This window comes from Enhydra lutris, unplaced genomic scaffold (genome assembly GCF_002288905.1).
Source record: "Enhydra lutris kenyoni isolate GAN:26980312 unplaced genomic scaffold, ASM228890v2 scaffoldscaffold52, whole genome shotgun sequence".
NCBI lineage: Eukaryota > Metazoa > Chordata > Mammalia > Carnivora > Mustelidae > Enhydra > Enhydra lutris.
This window is the reverse complement of record NW_019154136.1, coordinates 7,501,209-7,518,729: the sequence shown is the minus strand read 5'-3', so window position 1 is coordinate 7,518,729 and position 17,521 is coordinate 7,501,209. Positions and strand designations below refer to the sequence as shown.

The following is a 17,521-nucleotide window of genomic DNA, read 5'->3' as shown; positions in this document are numbered from 1 at the left end:
TGGGCTACTTCTTCAACACCAGGGGACTGGGCGGACGCAGAGGCAGAGCAGGACCGCGTGAGGCTGGGTGACCGTCCGCCGCTGTCCGGTACAGCCCTCTTCCCCGATGGAGATGGCGCATCTCTGCACCTCGTGGACGGCCTGCGCACCTGGCGGACGGTCTCCCGTGGGAGCCACGCGTGGCTACGGACTGTGTGGGCTTCTCGTGGCTTATACAGCGTGTGAGGAGCACAGTCTGTGTGCAGACTCCGGGTGCGGTCTGGGTGGTGAGGCTGAAGGGACCACGACCACGTGGGGACAGAGAACCGGCGTGGGGCAGAGACGGTCCAGTGCCCGTGGCCCCGCGAACCAGATCGGGGCTGCCCGTGTTGCCCCGGCTTCCTGCTGCTGGCTGGTTCTGCTGTGAAGCCCGGGCGGTCTGGGACGGCGGTTTCTCCTGGCGCTCCGGCGGGGAGGCCAGGCTGCACCTCGGACGTCGTGGGGAGTTGTGCGGAGGCTGCGTCTGCCCCACAGCAGTGCGCAGGCCAGGGTGGCCTCCTCGGGTTCCGGGAGCGGCGAGGGGTCCACGCGGAGACATGGTCTCCCCCACGTCCCCACGGCCCGCCCCGGCTCCGACCGGCGACTCTCATCACGGCCGGCGTCGTTCTGTTGACGTCCAGCCTCGAGGAGGCCAGAGGTCATCTCGGAGTGTCCGCTGGGAGCGAGCTTGCCCGAGCGTGCTGGGAACGTGGCTTTCATTGTGGGAGCTCAGCAGGGTTCCCGCGGTGCGGGACCGATTAAATACCGCAGGTTCCGCGAGGAAAGACCCCTGTCCCCGCTGAGTGCCGCCCACGCGTCACTCGCCCGTAGCACTGGAAACACGCAGCTTGGCGGACGGAATCGACAAAGCCCTTTGCTCCGTCTGCTGGCTTCGTGCCCTGTTTCCGTTTCCCTGCGCGTCGCCCGTCTTCGACAGTCGCGTGCTCGCTGCCTTGACGCGCTCAGCCCTGCCCGCCTGGACCCCTTGCAGTCTGGCCTGGCCCCCTTGGAAGAACAGACCCCTGCTTGGAAGAAGCCGTCCTTCCCAGATGCCTATGGATGTGGGATCGTGCCACCCGCACCTCTTCCAGCCCCTGTGCCCCACCCGGCCGCGCCCTGCCTCCCCCACTCCCCTTCCTCTCCATCTGGCTGCTGAGGGGACCTCCCCACACCCCCCTAAGTGCCAGTAGCCGAGCACCCGGCATGTGGACAGACACTGAAGACTTCCCACAAGGAGACGCCACGTTCGGACTCCTCGTGTCCCAAGCTGGGAACGGTCCGGTTTCCGTATTTGCCCCGTTCGCGTAGACCAGGATCCTGAACCTTCTTTTTCACGCTTGGACCCGCCTGAGCTGTCCGTTGGTGCTGCGGAGCCTTGTCAGAATCACACTTTTTTTTTTTTTTAAGATTTTATTTATTTATTAGAGATTACAAGCAGGAAGACATGCAGGCAGAGAGAGAGAGAGGAAGGGAAGCAGGCTCCCTGTTGAGCAGAGAGTCCGATGTGCGGCTCGATCCCAGGACCCTGGGATCACGACTTGAACCGAAGGCAGAGGCTCAACCCACAGCGCCCCCGAGGTGCCCCAGAATCACATTTTCAAATGCATTTCAAAAACTCGGCTTGCAGAGGAAGTGATTAAAAGTACAGTCATCACAATATTAAAACCAAAATTTGTTCGTTTAATAGGAACATGTGCCCCCCGCCCGTTCCTTTTCTCAGCGTGGTAAATGGTAAAGCACGTAAAGTGGACCGTCTTCACCGTTTTCAAGGGTCTGGTTCAGCAGCAGCAAGTCCGTTCTCATTGTTGACAGCCTCCGCACGGCCCAAGTCCAGAACTTTGCGTCCCACCGCCCTGGGCTCGTGACTGCAGCCGGATTCGAGACGCTCCACGGACGGAAGCCCCCGTGCGCCCCGAGTCAAGTGCTTGAACGGGCCGTGATGCTCTCTGTGTCTTTACTTGTTTTTGTGCGGAGAAAATAATTTTTCCCAGAAAGGTTTTGGGTTTAAACAAGGCTAACACCGAATGAAGGACACTGTGTCTGAGATTTATTTTTCCTTGTGGGGCTGAGAGGATCGAACGCTTCAGCATTTGGTGATGCGCACGGAGACGTCCTGCCTGCCTTTTCCTCCTGGTCATGTTCCCTGCGTCAGGACAAGACCAGCGTGTGCAGCGTCTGGCCACAGTTCACAATGGTGGGTGGGTGTGTGTGTGTGTGTGTGTGTGTGTGAGACAGAGCGCACGCGGGCAAACACAGTCTCTCTGTCAGACCTGGTGACCCCCGGCCAGAAGTCTGGTTCCGTGCCCTGGAGTGAACTTCTCTCCACTCATTTTGGGGCAGGAGGCGGACGGGAGCTCCAAACAAGCAAACAAAGAGCAGAGTCGGTGGCGTTTCTTCTCGCGGACGTGGAGTCTGCATTTTCCCTCGTGGTTTTGAACCTGCCCACGCCGGAGGCCGACCTCAGAAGGGATCAGAGTGTGGAGCTGTGGGAGATGCTGCGGACGGTCGGGTCAGGTGTTTGCCTTTCGTTGATGTGCAAACTGCAGGAGGGAGCGGGGTGGGGGTGGGGGGTCGTCGCTGGACGCAGAGCATGGCCACGATGGCGCTCCAGGGTTTGGAGCCCGGGGCTGGCTCGTCTACACCGGTGGGCAGCCCTTGTGTGCGGAGGGCCGGATGGTAGCCGCGGTAGCCTGTGCTGGTGGGGCCGTGTTCGGGGCCTCCCTTGAACCCTGCCTTGTGCTAAGGCAGCCCTAGGTGCTCCGTCAACAGACGAGCGTGTGGCACGGTCCCAGGAAAATTCCACTTCCGGCCCCTGGAATTTGAATTTCCTATAATTTTCTTGTGTCCTGAAAGGCTAGTTCTCTGGATTTGTTCCCTCACCAACCATTTAAAAAACTAAAAACAGAACAACAACAAAAAGCCACTTTAGCCTATGGGCTGTGTGGATTGGGCGGTGGGCTGGATCTGCCCCACGGGCCGTAGTCTCCTGCCCTCTGGTCTGCAGTGTGTGGATTGTACAGATCTGAGTTCATGAGAGGGCACGTGGCAGAGGCGTCTGGGGGTTCAGGCTGTTAAGCGTCTGCCTTCGGCTCAGGTCATGATCCCAGAGTCCTGAGGTCGAGCCCCACATCCGGCTCCCTTCTCAGCTGGGAGCCTGCTTCCCCTCTCCCACTCTCTCATGTTCCCTGTCTCGCTGCGTCTGTCAGGTAGATAAAGTCTTTAAAAATAATGACAATAATAAAAATAGTGCACGTGGCTCCTGGTTCTTTCTCACAGCGTTCTCTCTCTCTGTTTTCTAGACGTGCGTTGCATTCCCTGACCTTGTCCAGAGATGGTGGGTTTGCTTTCACTCGTGTTGTGGGAGCGCTCTGGCATTTCTGCAGGGTTTTGTGTCTGTCTTGGTCCTTGTATTAATTTGTTCAGTGACCACTGCTTTGTAGCTAAATCCGTGCACGTCCCCAGCTTGGTGGTGGTGAGTATCGGGGCCAACGAGAGTTGCTTCCTGTCCTCCTGCAGTTGGTAGACCAGTGGGCAGTAGGTACTGAAGGATCTGTGATGTTTGCGGATCCGTAACGTTTGCAGACCCAGGTAGTTTCCTGGCGTTGGGGAAGCTGCCCTGCTCTGGAGGTTACAAGGGCCCTTCCAGGGGATGGAACCAGAGAGAGCCGAGACCTGGAGATTGGGGGTTGCTTATCATGGGCCAGGAGCCGGCAAGCCATCCCAGGCAGTCCCTGATAGAGAAGGGGGAGGCAGGGGGCATGCTTCCCCATGTGATCTCCATGGTTCAGGTGGAATCTTAGCCAAAGTTCAGGTTTTTGAAGAATGACCAGTTCAGAGCCTCCTCTGAAGAAGCGATCCCTTTTCTGAGATACCATTGTTTATTTTTCTTCGGGGAGAGGAATTAGTTATCAAAAAGGAGCAGAGACACGTTAGCTCATATTTAGTTGCTGATCCTAACTCTGCATTAAAAATTTTTTTTGGATATGTTGGTTCATCTTTGTCCGGGTCAGCAAACTTTTGTATAAAGGGCCAGATGGTCCGTAGTTTGGTCTTCCAGGACTGTATGGGATGTGGACACCGTATGGCAAAGCAGTCATTGATTACTTGTAAATATATACATTGATTTCATGTAAATATATTCATGGTCGTGCCTCCGATCACCCAGCCCTTCCGATCTTGCCCAGTGAGGCTGTGTATGCCTCGAGTGACATCCTCCCCGTCCCTCCCTGCAGCCCCTGGCAGCCCCCACTCTGCTCTCCGTGACTTTGATGACTCCAGGGCCTTGCAGGGAGGGGAACCACAGTGTTCGGCCTTCACGACTGGCCTCTTTCCCTCTTCCTCGTGTGGGCAAGGTTCCTCCGCCTTGGAGCGGGTTTCGGGACTTCCTTGCTCCTGGACGGCAGAACCCTGCTCCGCGGCATGTAGAGATCCGTGGGGAAGTATTTGGAAAGTAAATTTTCTTGGGTTACTTGGAGTCCTCTTTAGCTCACGTAGTTGGCCAGGAGTTTTCCTCGTTGAAGGCAGTCCTGGGTGGGGGGGCACACAGGGTTTCCCTTAATGGGTTGTCCTGAGCCCTGGACCTCATGAGATCATGAAATACAAATAGAAGGACGTCCACATCTTGGACCAAGGTGTGTGTCTGTCCGGGGCAAGAAGAGGGAGGGCGAGAATGCGGTGCAAGCCGCCCTTCCAGAATTCGGCAGTCCAGCCCTAGCCTAGCCCTGGCCGGTGGGAAGCGACCCCCGTCCTGAGTCGGTCCCTCAGAGCAGACTGTTGGGAATGAGAAGTTTGAAGGAAGCGGGGGCGGGTGGCTCTTGGGGTCAGCACCTGCTGGGGCTGGGATAGGCCAGACTAGGCCGTAGAAGCTGGGCTGCCCTGAAGGAACAGGGCCCACGGGGTGGCCCAGCGGAGCTGTCCTGACTCAAGTCTCGGGGCCTTTCTCTGCCCCACCCCCACTGGGGCCAGGCTTCAGGGGGACAGAGCTCCTGGCACTTGGGGGGGTGGGAGAACGCGCGGAAGGGGGGGTCTTGGCAGGGCAGGACAGCACCGTCCGGATGAAGCGGGTTGCTGACCGCTCCGGAAACTGGCGCGGCAGAATGGAGTCAGTTTCCTGATCGTTTCACGGTTTTTGTCCATGTACGAGTGGTTAGAACTAGTCAACAGGGCGGCGCCGGAACAAGATTGGGTTCCGCTCCGGGTCTGGGCAAAGCTCTCCCGTGGCCGGTTTTTGAAAGTCCGGTGTTGGGAGGCAGCCACACCCCGTTTTCTCCGGGGGCGCCGGCCGCGCCCCACCGGGCAGTCAGAGACGGTGCGCCCCACGGAGTCGGAGCTATTTATTCTCCGACCCGTCAGGCCCTCCGCTCTCTGGGGGCCACAGTCTTCACGCGTCTGGACGTCGGAGGCCTTGGATGGTGACGGCCACGCTCTGCGTTTGCCTGCGGTGCTGGAGCTCGGGCTCCTGGAAGGAAGCGCCCGGATGGTGCGTGCGATGCTCGCGGGACGCGTGCAGGTAGAGCGTGGAGCCCGGGATGCTGCGCGGGATGCTTGAGGGACGTGCGCAGGTGGAGCAGGGACACTGCGTGTGACGTCCGCGGGTGGCACCCGCGGAGTAGGGTCGCTGCGTGTGACCTCCGCAGGTAGCGCACGCGGATGGCGTCGCTGCGAGTGACGTTTGCAGGTGGCGCATGCGGAGTTGTGTCACTGCGTCTGACGTTCTCAGGTGCCGCCCGCGGAATGGGGTCGCTGCGAGTGACGTCTGCAGATGGCGCACGTGGAGTGGCGTCACTGCATGTGATGTTCACAGGTGGCACCCGCAGAGTGGGGACACTGATGTCTGCAGGTGATGCACGCAGAGTGGCGTCACTCCGTATGACGTCCTCAGGTGGTGCCTGTGGAGTGGGGACACTTAGTGTTAACATTAGTAGGTGGCACGTGGAGTAGGTCGCTGCGGGTAATGTCTGCAGGTGGGGCACAGGGAGTGGCGTCACTGTGTCTGATGTTCTCAGGTGGCGCCTGCGGAGTGGCGTCACTGCGTGTGACGTCCTTAGGTGGCGCCCGTGGAGTGGGGTCACTGCTTGTGATGTCAGCACGTGGTACGTGGAGCGGTTCGCTGCGTGTGACGTCTGCAGGTGGCACATGCGGAGTGGGGGCGCTGCGTCTGACGTCCGCAGGTGGCGCCTGTTTGGTGGGGTCGCTGTGTGTGACGTCTGCAGGTGGGCCCACGGAGTGGGGACGCTGTGTCTAACGTACACAGGTAGTGCATGCGGAGTTGCCTCACTGCCGTGTGAAGTCCGCAGGTGGTGCATGCGGAGTGGGGACACTGTGTGATGTTCGCAGGTGGTGCGCGGGGAGTGCGTTTGCTGCCTGTGATATGTACAGGTGGCGCCATTGTGTGTGACGTCCTCAGGTGGCGCCTGCTTAGTGGGGACGCTGCGAGTGATGTTCTCAGGTGGCGCACGCGGAGTGGCGTCACTGCGTGTGACGTCTGCAGGTGGTGCATGCGGAGTGGGGATGCGAGTGACGTCTGCAGGGGGCGCACCCAGAGTGGCGTTACTGCGTGTGACGTTCTCAGATGGAGCCCGAGTGGAGACTCTGCGTGTGACGTCAGCGCGTGGTACGTGGGGTGCTTCGCTGCGTGTGACGTCTGCAGATGGCGCATGCGGAGTGGGGATGCTGCGAGTGACGTCTGCAGGGGGCGCACCCAGAGTGGCGTCACTGCGTGTGACGTTCTCAGGTGGCGCCCGCAGAGTGGGGACTCTGCGTCTGACGTCCGTAGGTGGCGCCCGTGTGGTGGGGTCGCTGTGTGTGACGTCTGCAGGTGGGCCTGCGGAGTGGGGACGCTGCGTCTAACGTACACAGGTAGCGCACGCGGAGTGTCGTCAGTGCGTGTGAAGTCCGCAGCTAGCGCATGCGGAGTGGGGACACTGTGATGTGCGTGGGGAATGGGGTTGCTCCCTGTGATGTGTACAGGTGGCGCACCCGTAGTGGGGACGCTGCAAGTGACGTCTCCATGGGGCGCACACAGAGTGGCGTCACTGCGTGTGACGTTCTCAGGTGGCGCCCGCAGAGTGGGGACGCTGCGTCTGACGTCCTCAGGTGGTGCCCGTGTGGTGGGGACGCTGTGTGTGACATTCTCAGGTGCCGCCCGTAGAATGGGGACGTTGCGTCTGACGTCAGCAGGTCATACGCGGATTGGGTCGCTGCGTATGACGTCTGTAGGTGGCGCATGCACAGTGGGGTCGCTGTGTGTGACGTCAGCAGGTGGCGCCCGCAGAGTTGGACTGCTGCGTGTGACGTTCGGAGTGGGGACGCTGCTTGTGACGTCCGCAGGTGGTACGCTGAGTGGGGACGCTGCATGTGACGTCCTCTGGTGGCGCTCGCGCAGATGGGGGTCGCTGCAGGCGCCGTCCACAGGTCCTTCGCGTGGAGTGGGGTCGTTGCTTTTGACGTGTACAGGTGGCGCACGGCGAGTGGGGATGCTGTGTGATGTCCGCAGGTGGCGGGCGGGGAGTGGGGTCACTGCATGTGACACTACGTGGGACGCTGGCGGGACGCCCACAGGGGAGTGGGCAGTGTAGCGACCCTGTAGGGGAGGCTGGCAGGAGGCCTGCAGGTTGGGGGCGGGGTGCTGCCCCGCGGTGCCAGCCGGGTCTCTGTGTGCCTCGGCTAGAGCCCCCCTGGTTCGCCGGGCGGCCCGCTGCCACCTGCTATGCCCTCTGTGGCGGTTCGCGAATAGCGGGAAGCGGGTAGGAGGCTCAGAGTGTGAACCCGGCAGAGAATCTGCTGCCAGGTACGCCCCCTTGTCCAAACACAGGAGACCCATTCGGGTCTCCCAACGCACCGCGTGAGGAGCGAGCACAACCTGCGACAGAGGAGAAAACCCCGTGGGTGTGGGGGGTGCGGTTATGAATCCCTCCTTTCGCAGCGAGAAAGGCAGCGTAAAGAACCGCTGGCGCAAGCGTCGGGTTCGTGGTGACGTGTTTCTCAGGGATCGTGTGTTCGTGCGCAGTTTTCCCGGAGCGCAGGCTCTGCTCTCATTTCCCCCTCCCCCTTGTCGAGGGAAGCGGCCCCTGGGTCTGCGTGGCATCGTGCGGGACACCAAAGCCCGGAAGACTTGCTGTCATGATGGTTTTTCTTTTCTGTTTGAGTTTGCCTGCTTCTCAGATATTGGCAGGAATTGGGAGTTTCCTTAAATTTTTGCCAGCACAATTTAAAAGCAATTAAAGCAAATTCGGTTATTGCATTCGAGATTATTGTCTGGGTAAATTGTAGCTTAAAATTTAATTTATACTGAATCCTGCACTTTAATAAACAGACCACATCACACATTCTTATGTTCTTAAATTATCCACAGCTTGAACGCGTGAAAACTGGGTTGCTTTTTTGAAAGTACTGCGTGTTTCTTTTTAAATTTTTTTCTTGCCTCTTCAAAAATATTTATATTTCTTCTTCAAAATAAGGTGAGAAAATTCTTTTGACTTGTCAACTTGAAGGAATTGTATTTGTCTTTTCATTGTAAATTGTCACTTGTCTGGATTGACTTGAACCTGTGGAATCTTAAAATGTAGCAGGAGGAAGACATTTCTAGTTTTTTTTTCCCGAAAGTACATATGTTTGAATGACACAGTGTACCCTGTGCTGTAACTCCACTCTTTCGTTACACCTCTGGACGTGTTCGGTTAGTACGGGCTCTCCTTCCCGAGCGGAGGAGCCCACGTAAGGGTCTGAACGTCCCTCGAGGGGAAAGCGTTTCCCCGGGGCTGTTTGTCAGGTGGTACCAGGTCAGCGGCAGGTAATCCTGAAGCAGCGATGTCTGTGTTTGTGTGGGGATGGGTCACCGTGTCGGGGCAGAGGACGTGAGGTACAGAGAGCCACGAGGGGGGTCCGGATCCCGCTGAGGCAGCCAGACATCCCTTTTCCCGGTCTTCCCCTACTTCCCGACGCCAGGTCCGTGGATCCCCACGCCTGAGCTGGTGCTGTGTCCTGAGTGCAGATGTCATGTGTCCTCTTAGAATCTTCCACTCCCTGCAGGGCGTGGGGCCGTGTTCCCTGCTGTCCCCAAACGTCTGTGGGGCATTCTGAAGGCCCAGCGCACCTGAGGGTTTCTGTTACCTTCTCTTCTGTCCCCTGTTAGAACGGCGAGGCCTGTAGCCTCTGCCACTGGTGTGGGAGTAGTAATAGCTTGGATTTCGCAAGGGTGCGTCCGGATAGTCAGGATGCGAGGCTCTGGGCCTCAGTGGGGTTCCGGATCTTGACCGTGCTGTTCTGCCCCTGTAGGCATCTCCATCAGCACGCCCACCTGTTGCCCTCTGGCAGTTAAAGAGCAGGACCTGACCGGCCCGTAATTCTCTTTTCTGTCTTTGCTTCGGGGAGCACACGGCTCTCTGTGGGTCACTTCTCAACCAGGCTGCCGGCCGGAGTTTCTTAGGAGCTTTACAGAGCTATTGGTTCCTGATTCCTACTTTGATAGGGGCAGGTTAATTGGCCTAGGGGGGTCCCCCCGCCCCCACTTTAAAAAATGATCACGTTTACTGAACACTTGTGGTGTAGGAGGGTTTTGTGGGGAGCTGCGTGTTCACTCAGGACATCCCATGGAGCTCGTGCCGCAGGGTGCTCTCATGCACCTGGAAACAGACCCGCAGAGAGAGGAGGCGCTGTGTCCAAACACGTTCATTTTTCTCATTTAACAGGGCCCAGAGGCTCTGAGGGGAGGGGGCAGGATCGATCAGGAGCCTCCTTGCCTTCTGCTTTTCCGGTTCAGGAATGGGAGAGAGGAGGATGCCCACGCTCCGTCCTGGGCCAGGCACAGCACGTGGCAGAGTGCGTGTAGCCGGCTTGGGGTGCCGCGAGAGAGTGCCACAGCCTGCGTGGCCCAAACAGACCTTTATTTCTGGCGGCCGCGGAGGCTGGGAGTTTGGGACCCAGGTGTCAGCGGGGGTGGTGGTGGTGCTTTCTGCTGAGGCCTGTCTCCTTGGTTGTGTGTTGTCTCTCCGTTTGTCCAAGTCTTCTCTTAACGAAGACACCGGTCCTGCTGGGTTAGGACCTACCCCCGATGACCTCCTTTTAAACATAATTACCCTGTTGATGGCTCCGTTTCTAAGTACGCTCGCACTCTGAGGTCCTGGGGGTCAGGGCTTCATGTCCGCAGTGGAGGGGACACGGGCGGCTCCTCACAGCGTAAAACGCATAACAGTCGCGTTGAATACGTGACTGTGGGTCTCTGTTCTGCAGCCTTTGGGGTTTTCCTTCTTCGCTGCTTTTATCACCTACGTTCTTTCCTTTCCCTCCAGCGTTTGGGAAACCTTTCCCTCTGGTCCGCAAGTGCATGTAAATGGAATCCTAGGGACTGAAATGCTACAGCTCATAGGTGTTCGTATATGAGGGAGATGCATCAGGAGGACAGATTTCGGGACTGTTCGTTTCCTTCTGAGTGAAAATCTTCAGTGAAACAATACACTTCTCCTTTCCCAGAGTTGAGAAAACGGTGCTTTCACGTTCTGACCAAAAGGAGAATCCTCCGGTTGTCTGGGATCCTCTGCGGACCTTCTAACCAGTGATTTGGGGGAGGGGAGACCTTAAGGTCAGGGTGATTTTTTTTTTTTAAATTTTTATTTATTTATTTGACAGATCACGAGTAGAGAGAGAGGCAGGCAAAGAGAGAGGAGGAAGCAGGCTCCCCGCTGAGCTGAGAGCCCGATGCGGGGCTCGATCCCAGGACCCCGAGATCATGACCTGAGCCGAAGGCAGAGGCTTAACCCACTGAGCCACCCAGGCACTCCATGGTCAGGGTGATTTTTAAGGCAAACACAGACAGTCTCGCACACAGAAGACCCAATTTAAAGACAAGTGACAGTTCGGTTTTTACATGATAGTTTGGAGCCCTGAAGGACAGGGATGCGGAGTTACCAGGCCAGAAGGATCGAGGAGGCAGAGGTTCAGATTGGGACGCTGGCTCTGCCTGCGGGTGTCCTACCGGGCCTGCTTTGACAGGAGAAGCACCCAGCAGGTCAGGTCGCGTGTTCTGAGTGCCGACGTGCCCGATGCTGGGGACGTGGAGCGAGTGTGTGGCTGGGCTAGGGGACCGCGGTGGGTGCTGGCAGTGATTCTCGGGGAGGTGAGAGGAAGAGCCGGGCAGGAGCCTGTGGGCCGGCGAGGGGGTTTTCTGAGACTGTCTTCTCTGCTCAGCTGTCTCGCGCTAAACACTGGCCTGGGAGACGGCGGGGCCGATGTGGCGGGTGACAGTTCTTGTTTTTCGTGGTGACGGTGGGTTTTCCGTAGCAGAACCAAAGTCTGTGAAGTCATTGTCCTCGCAAGGTCGTCACACGCGCTTCGTGGGGTCGTGCTTCTCTCGTTTAAAATCGTGTACTTTTGTTTTAATCAGAGTACAGTTATTTATTGGCCGCATGTTATCACGCAGTCCCATACGTGCTTTGTGCAAAACGCTGTTGGTTTCAGTCCGGGTCCGCTGCTGCATGAGTCACACCGTGACTCGCACTTACTCTCGGCTCTTCTGGGCTTTGAAAGAAACACGTCTTTGAGATGCGGGCCGTGGACCGTGCGGTCCATCATCTAAAGTGCACGACTCAACGGTTTTTAACGTCCTAATGTTTTTGTTTGTTTTTCTTTTTTCCCTTCTCTCCTTTGTCGCGAACATCGATGCGGCGTCGTGATACCCGGAGTCCGTGTCGCACGTGACTCCCGCGGCCGTCCCTGAGTGGGGTCCCCGGTTCCTGCCTTCACAGCACTTCGTGGAGCATTTTAAGCTGCTTCATGCTCCGTGCTCGGCAGAGGGCCTGGTGCTTGCGTGCACGCTGTCGTTCCCTGTTCCTAGGACTCCCCTTTCCAGAGGCGGGGCACGAGTTGGTGTCTTTTCACACCTCAGTGTTGACGCCGACCCGCCTCCACACAGCGTCGCACTTGAATTCTTAGCCCTGCTCCCGGCTGCGGGGCCTCCGGAACCCTCGTCGTCTCCGGCGCTGTGGGGCCACCACTCACCAACGGGCTTGGCTTGGCGTGCCGTGCCCGTGCGAGCCGCGTGGGTTCTGTCAGTCTGCGGGAGACGGAGGAGCCTCCCAGTCCTCCGTGCGGAAGCGGGGTCGCCCCGCGCTGATGGAGCTCTGTTCCGTTCTGAGAGTGCAGGAGGCCGGCGAAGGGTGTGCACGACCTGCCCTCCCCTCCCCGGAACGTGCTCAGAGACGAGCACGTGTGCCTCCGGGCGTTTGGGAAGAAGTGTGCGTTCCCCGCGGGCCACGCAGCCTCAGGGCTGCCCTGTGCACCTGATGGCCGCGAGGTCTTTGGGTATTTAAGCCACCAGGGCCCTCCCACGGGAGTCACACGGGCCCGGAGAGACGCGGCACACAGCTCTGAGAAATGGTTCCGGTTTTGGGAAAGTAACCGTGCATTGTTCGATTTTGTCCCAGTGGTGTGACTCGGCCTGACGTCTCGTGAGAATTAATAGCGCAGGACAGTGTTCTCTGTGTGTTACGTGCGTGAGGCCGTGTTTTGTGTTCGGTGTCACGCACTTTGTGTATTCTGTTTGGCTGCAAATAGCTCGCCTCTACCGCTCCGTGTCCGGGAGCGCCTCTGTGCCGGTTACCGTGAGGGAACGTGTCCGGAGCGGTGTCGCAGGCAGTGGAGGGTCATCGCGATGTAGTCCGAGGCCCACCGGACACAGTGGCGGGATGTCTCGGCGACCGAGAACCGGGGAGCGAGGGAGGACGCGTGGGCGTTGAAGGTCACACCGTGTGTCCCCCTCGCACTCCTCAGAGCGTCGCTCTTGCTGTGCAGTGACTGGAAAAGGATTGGCCTGACGTGGGCAGCGTGGGCGCTGCGGGCTCACGCGTCCCGCCGCGAACACACGGTCGCATGTTGCTGTTAGAAACTGGTGACCGGGGCACACAGGTCGTTGGATTCCTCTGTCGTGCGAGGACGGAAGTCCACACTTCTGAGTTTTTCCAGGCAGCTTGTCAGCAGGTCTTACGGCGCCGATGGCGAGGCGGCCCGTGAGGCTGTCGCACCGTGGGCGTAGAGCGCGGTTTGTGTCTGGCCCGGCGTCGGCACGGAGCAGCCGTGTGGGGCGGCAATGCCCCGTGAAGCTAAATACGTCGCACGTGGTACGCGCAGGTCGCGATCCCGGGCAGCTTCCGCGGAACGCGCCTGTGCGCGGCGGCCGGCAGCCTCCTGAGCTCGGCCGTCAAATCGAGCACCGCGAATCCTCGTAGGGTGAGGGCGCGCCCATCCTTCCGACGACCGTCCCGCCGCTGCGGAGCGTCTAACCTCCCCAGGAAGGGACCCGCGCTAACAGTGATGTGACATGGCGCGGAGGTCAGCGACTCCCGGACTGAGTTCTGGTGACAGAGACGGCATGTTCCCGCTGTTGGCTTGAAGCAGTGACTTTGACTTTCTCTTCCGGTGGCCGGACGAGAGCCATGTACATCCTGCGACCGGAAACGGATGTGCAGAGGCTGTTCCGCAAAGACTTTGTATTATTTTGAATATTTCTGGAACGGTTTCGGGACTGTAAGTTACTGTTGTTGCTCTTTGGGTCCTGACGCGATTACCGAGAGGTCAGTCCACTAATTGCTACCAGAGTCACCCGCGACCTTTCACGTGATCGTTCAGAACCTGATTCCAGTAGCTGACGTTGACCGAGCTCTTAGGTCGAGCAGTGCAGATGCGGGAGTGGGGGGCTCTCGAGGGATCTCGGTCGTCCCCCTGGAGGCAGCGGCTGTCCGGACGAGTCTGCGTGTGTCCGTGACAGGAACGTCCTGGCACCACTCCTCGCGCGTCCGGAAGAGCTCGGCGTTACCGGTGCATCCGGTTCCCCCGGCCGGTCACTCCCTGTGCTGTGTCGGCACAGAGCGGGCACCTCCCAGGTCCTAGAGTGCGCGCACGGATGGCGTGACCGTGGCCCGTGGCTGCGTCACGAACCGCTGCAGCCCTGTCGAGGATCCTTCATCCCTGACATTTGGTCAACGGGGGCGGCCCGTGACGAGTCCCCACGTACCGAGGCGTTTGGAGTCTTTTCAGGAGCCGTCGTCTTCGTGGGTTTGGGCAGCTGAGACGAAGAACCAGAAACTGGCAGGGGGCGGGGAGGGCTTAGGAGCAAGAGAACGTCCTTTCTCCCATTTTTGGAGTCCAGACGCCCAGTGTCGTGGCACAGGCATAATTCGGGGTCCACTGAGCCGGCTTCCTGGGTCACAGACCGCCGTCTTCTGCGTGGGCCCTCATGGGGTGGCAGGGGCGAGGGAGCTCTTTGGGGAGCCTTTTGTACGGGCGCTGGTGCGGTTCTGAGGGCCCCGCCTCACGAAGTGATTCCCGCTCAGGGGCCCATGCCTGGTACCATTACACGGAGTGTCAGGTTTCAACATACGAAACTTGAGGGGACAGAAGCATCCAGTCCAGAGAGGTGACTTTGACGGTGACCGGCCAGGCATTCCCGAGACAGCCCTGGCAGGCACGAGAAATGAACCCGGTTCTCGCACTCGCCGGTCCCGTGTGGGCTTGTGCGAACCTGATTTGGTGGTGGTTAGCGGGGATCAGGGTGAGGACACCTTTGCAGTGTTGCTCCTGATGCGATCTTAAAAGACACGGGCCAGGGGCGCCTGGGTGGCTCAGTGGGTTAAAGCCTCTGCCTTCAGCTCGGGTCATGATCTCAGGGTCCTGGGATCGAGCCCGACATTGGGCTCTCTGCTTGGTGTGGACCCTGCTTCCTCCTCCCTCTCTCTGCCTGCTGCTCTGCCTACTTGTGATCTCTCTCTCTGTTGAATAAGTAAATTAAAAAAAAAAAAAAGACACGGGCCACTTCCTTAAGAAACGCTTGTCGAGAGTCTGTGGTGTATCAGGAAAAGGTAGCTCCGGGGCGATGACACGCCACGCAAGGGAAGCTTGGGTCCTTGGGAGCACAGGACGGTCGCTTGCGCGGGACATGGAGATTTCTGGGAAGCTGGTGGTCAGTGGGGGCAGGTCGCGTGTACACTCGTAGCCGGGGTGTGAGGGCCACCAGCTTTCCCAGGTGACGCGTCGGCGTGAATGAGGCACGACAGAGCCCACAGTGGGCTGCTACGGGGCAGTGCTGAGAAGCGTTGGAGGCGAATTAGGGAGCCGGGCCACGCAGCGTTTGGATTCTGTGGGTGGAATGTCGTGTGCCGTGTGGTGGATTGTCGGCACCATCCTGGGGGTGCTTCGCTCCGAGTGTCTGCTCAGCCGGCGGCCGGCGCGGGAACGGGCGGTGTTGAGGAATATTGCTGAGTGGACGAGCGAGTACTGCATAGCTGCGTCGGCCGGTTCGGCACGGGGACTGGGCCTGTCAGCTGTGCCTCTCGGCCCCGTTCGTTAGCCGCGGGCAACTCCGTGAACGGCCGCCAGGCCAGCGCCGTCCGTGGGACTTTCTGTAGGGACCGTCTGTGCTACCCAGCACGGTGGGCCTCAGCTGTGGCCAGTAAACACTGGAGGTCGGAACGGCACGTGGGATGGAAGGACCGAGTTTTAGATTTTCTTCACCTTTTTTGCTTCCCTGTGCTAAAACACACACAAGCAACAATTTACCTTTCCAGCCCTTTTAAATTGTTGCAGTCCTGCGGCTTGGGCGCCTTCACAGTGCTGTGCGGCCCTCACCACCACCCGCGTCTCCTACGTTCTCCTCTCTCCGCACTGAAACCCGTCCCTGCTCTCCCCTGCGCCAGCCCCGGTCATCTCTCCGTCCGTCTCGGACTGACGACCCGGGGCGGCTCCTGGGAGGGGAGCCGTGCACTCGTGCCGGGCCTGTCTCCCTTGGCGCGACGTCCCGGCGGGCCGTGCTGCGTTGCAGCGGGTGTCGGAATTTCTCTCTTTGCGGACGCGTGATACCCCGTTGAGTGTACCTGCCGCGTGGTCTCCATTCATCCCTCCATACGCACTTTGCAGCTTTCGGCCGCTGCGAATAACGGTGCGGCGTGAACGCGGGTGTACATATGCTTGGAGTTGACGTTGGTTTGCAGAGGCCGGTGGCGGTTCCCGAGGCCGCTGGAGACGTGGGTGGCATGCGTGGGCGATGAGCATTGGAGGCTTGGGAAGGAACGTGATCCTCTGAGACCGTGACCAAGCCCAAAAGATGCCGTTCGGAGGTGGTCAGTGCGTCTGAGTTCAGGGTCACAGGCGTTGGGGCCCATGGAGGGGACAGGATGCAGACTCGAGGACTGCGTTACGTGTTCCCCGCTGGGGATGTTTGCGCTGTGTGATGTCTGGCAGTCCCGTCAACGGTGGAAACGTAATGATTCCTGGAGACTGGGGCTGAGATTTCATCTGTCTGGTTTCTTGTTGTTGTTGGTTTTCCCTCCCTCAAAGGCCGGGCCGGCATTCACGCTGCTCTCTCGGTGGGGATCATCGCAGCCTGGTTGGGTAACTGTTCCTGCAGCAACGCGTTGTTGGGAGGGAGGCTCCAGGTCTGCGTGTCGTGTCCGTTTCCGGGACGGAATTCGTATTTGTGTTTTTCTGTTTGCAGGGTGTCGCCTGTGCAGAGCCCAGGGAACTTTATTTTCCGCCCGTGAGCCCGAGGTCTGCGTGACTGGCCCGCGGTAGATAAAGATGGCGGGGAAAGGTCTCGCGGCTTGGGGCGAAGCAGGGTCAGGACACCTGCGCTTGGCCCCAGGCCAGGGCCGGGACAGTGACGCGGGCGGAGCCCTTCGTTGTCAGCCAGAGTCGCGGGGGAGCATGGTGCTCAGGCACCAGGACGCTCGAGGACCGCTGACAGGTGAGGGTCAAGGGGCCGAGACACTCGGAGAGTGCAGTGACCTTCCTGACTCCTCTCCTGCGGTGTGTCTTCCGGTGGCTGCCAGGAGGAAAGGGGTCAGTTTTGTTTGGTGGTGAAAGGAGCCTGTGGACACGTGTGTGCTCGTGTGACGCATGGACTCGTCCTGGTGACCTTCCCAGCAGAGGTCATGGTACCGTGTCATCCTCTTCACTGTGTCAGCAACGCTGGGCAGGTGCTCGGTGCCAGGCAGGACGTGGGATCCGCAGGGCCTGGCGTGTGGGGTGGACGAGCACGAGCGAGAATCAGGCCCGGGCTGCGCCGTACAGGAAGCGGTGCCCTGGGTGGCCCCGGGGTCACAGGAGCGAGGCGTGCTGGAGCCTGCCCTGTCCTGCCAACCAGGCCTCCTGATGCCCTCGGGCCACGTTGGAATTTGTTCTCTGGGCGGGAGAGACGCAGTCTTCTGGGGGGTGAAGGCGAGCCAGAGGGCAGGGGTGAGCCGGGGAGGCCCAGCTCTGGCGCTGGCCTCTTCTCGCCTCGGAGGTGGAAATCTTCCTGCTGTTTTTGTCCTCGTAAAGCAGCGCGAACCTTTCACGGTGGTCAGACTGCGACACTTTGGGCTCATTCAGAGACGCTTGGAGCCACGGAGGGAAGTGACACCAAAGGCGATTTCTGTTGCTTTCAAAGACGTGCTCTTGTAGAAATGGCAGACTGTTTTGTATTAAGCCATCAAAGACCGAGTTAATCCGAGTCTAAGTTAATGGACTAAGCTGTGTT

The 17,521-nt window shown here is 59.2% G+C and overlaps 1 protein-coding gene and 1 pseudogene across 1 annotated transcript in view; both read left to right on the top strand.

Annotated features, from left to right (window-relative positions):
* The window catches only part of LOC111157131 (transducin beta like 1X-linked), a 237,685-nt gene that overhangs the window by 62,646 nt on the left and 157,518 nt on the right, over window positions 1–17,521 (top strand). The window lies entirely within an intron of this gene.
* Window positions 15,155–17,521, top strand: part of LOC111157108 — a 70,316-nt pseudogene continuing 67,949 nt past the window's right edge.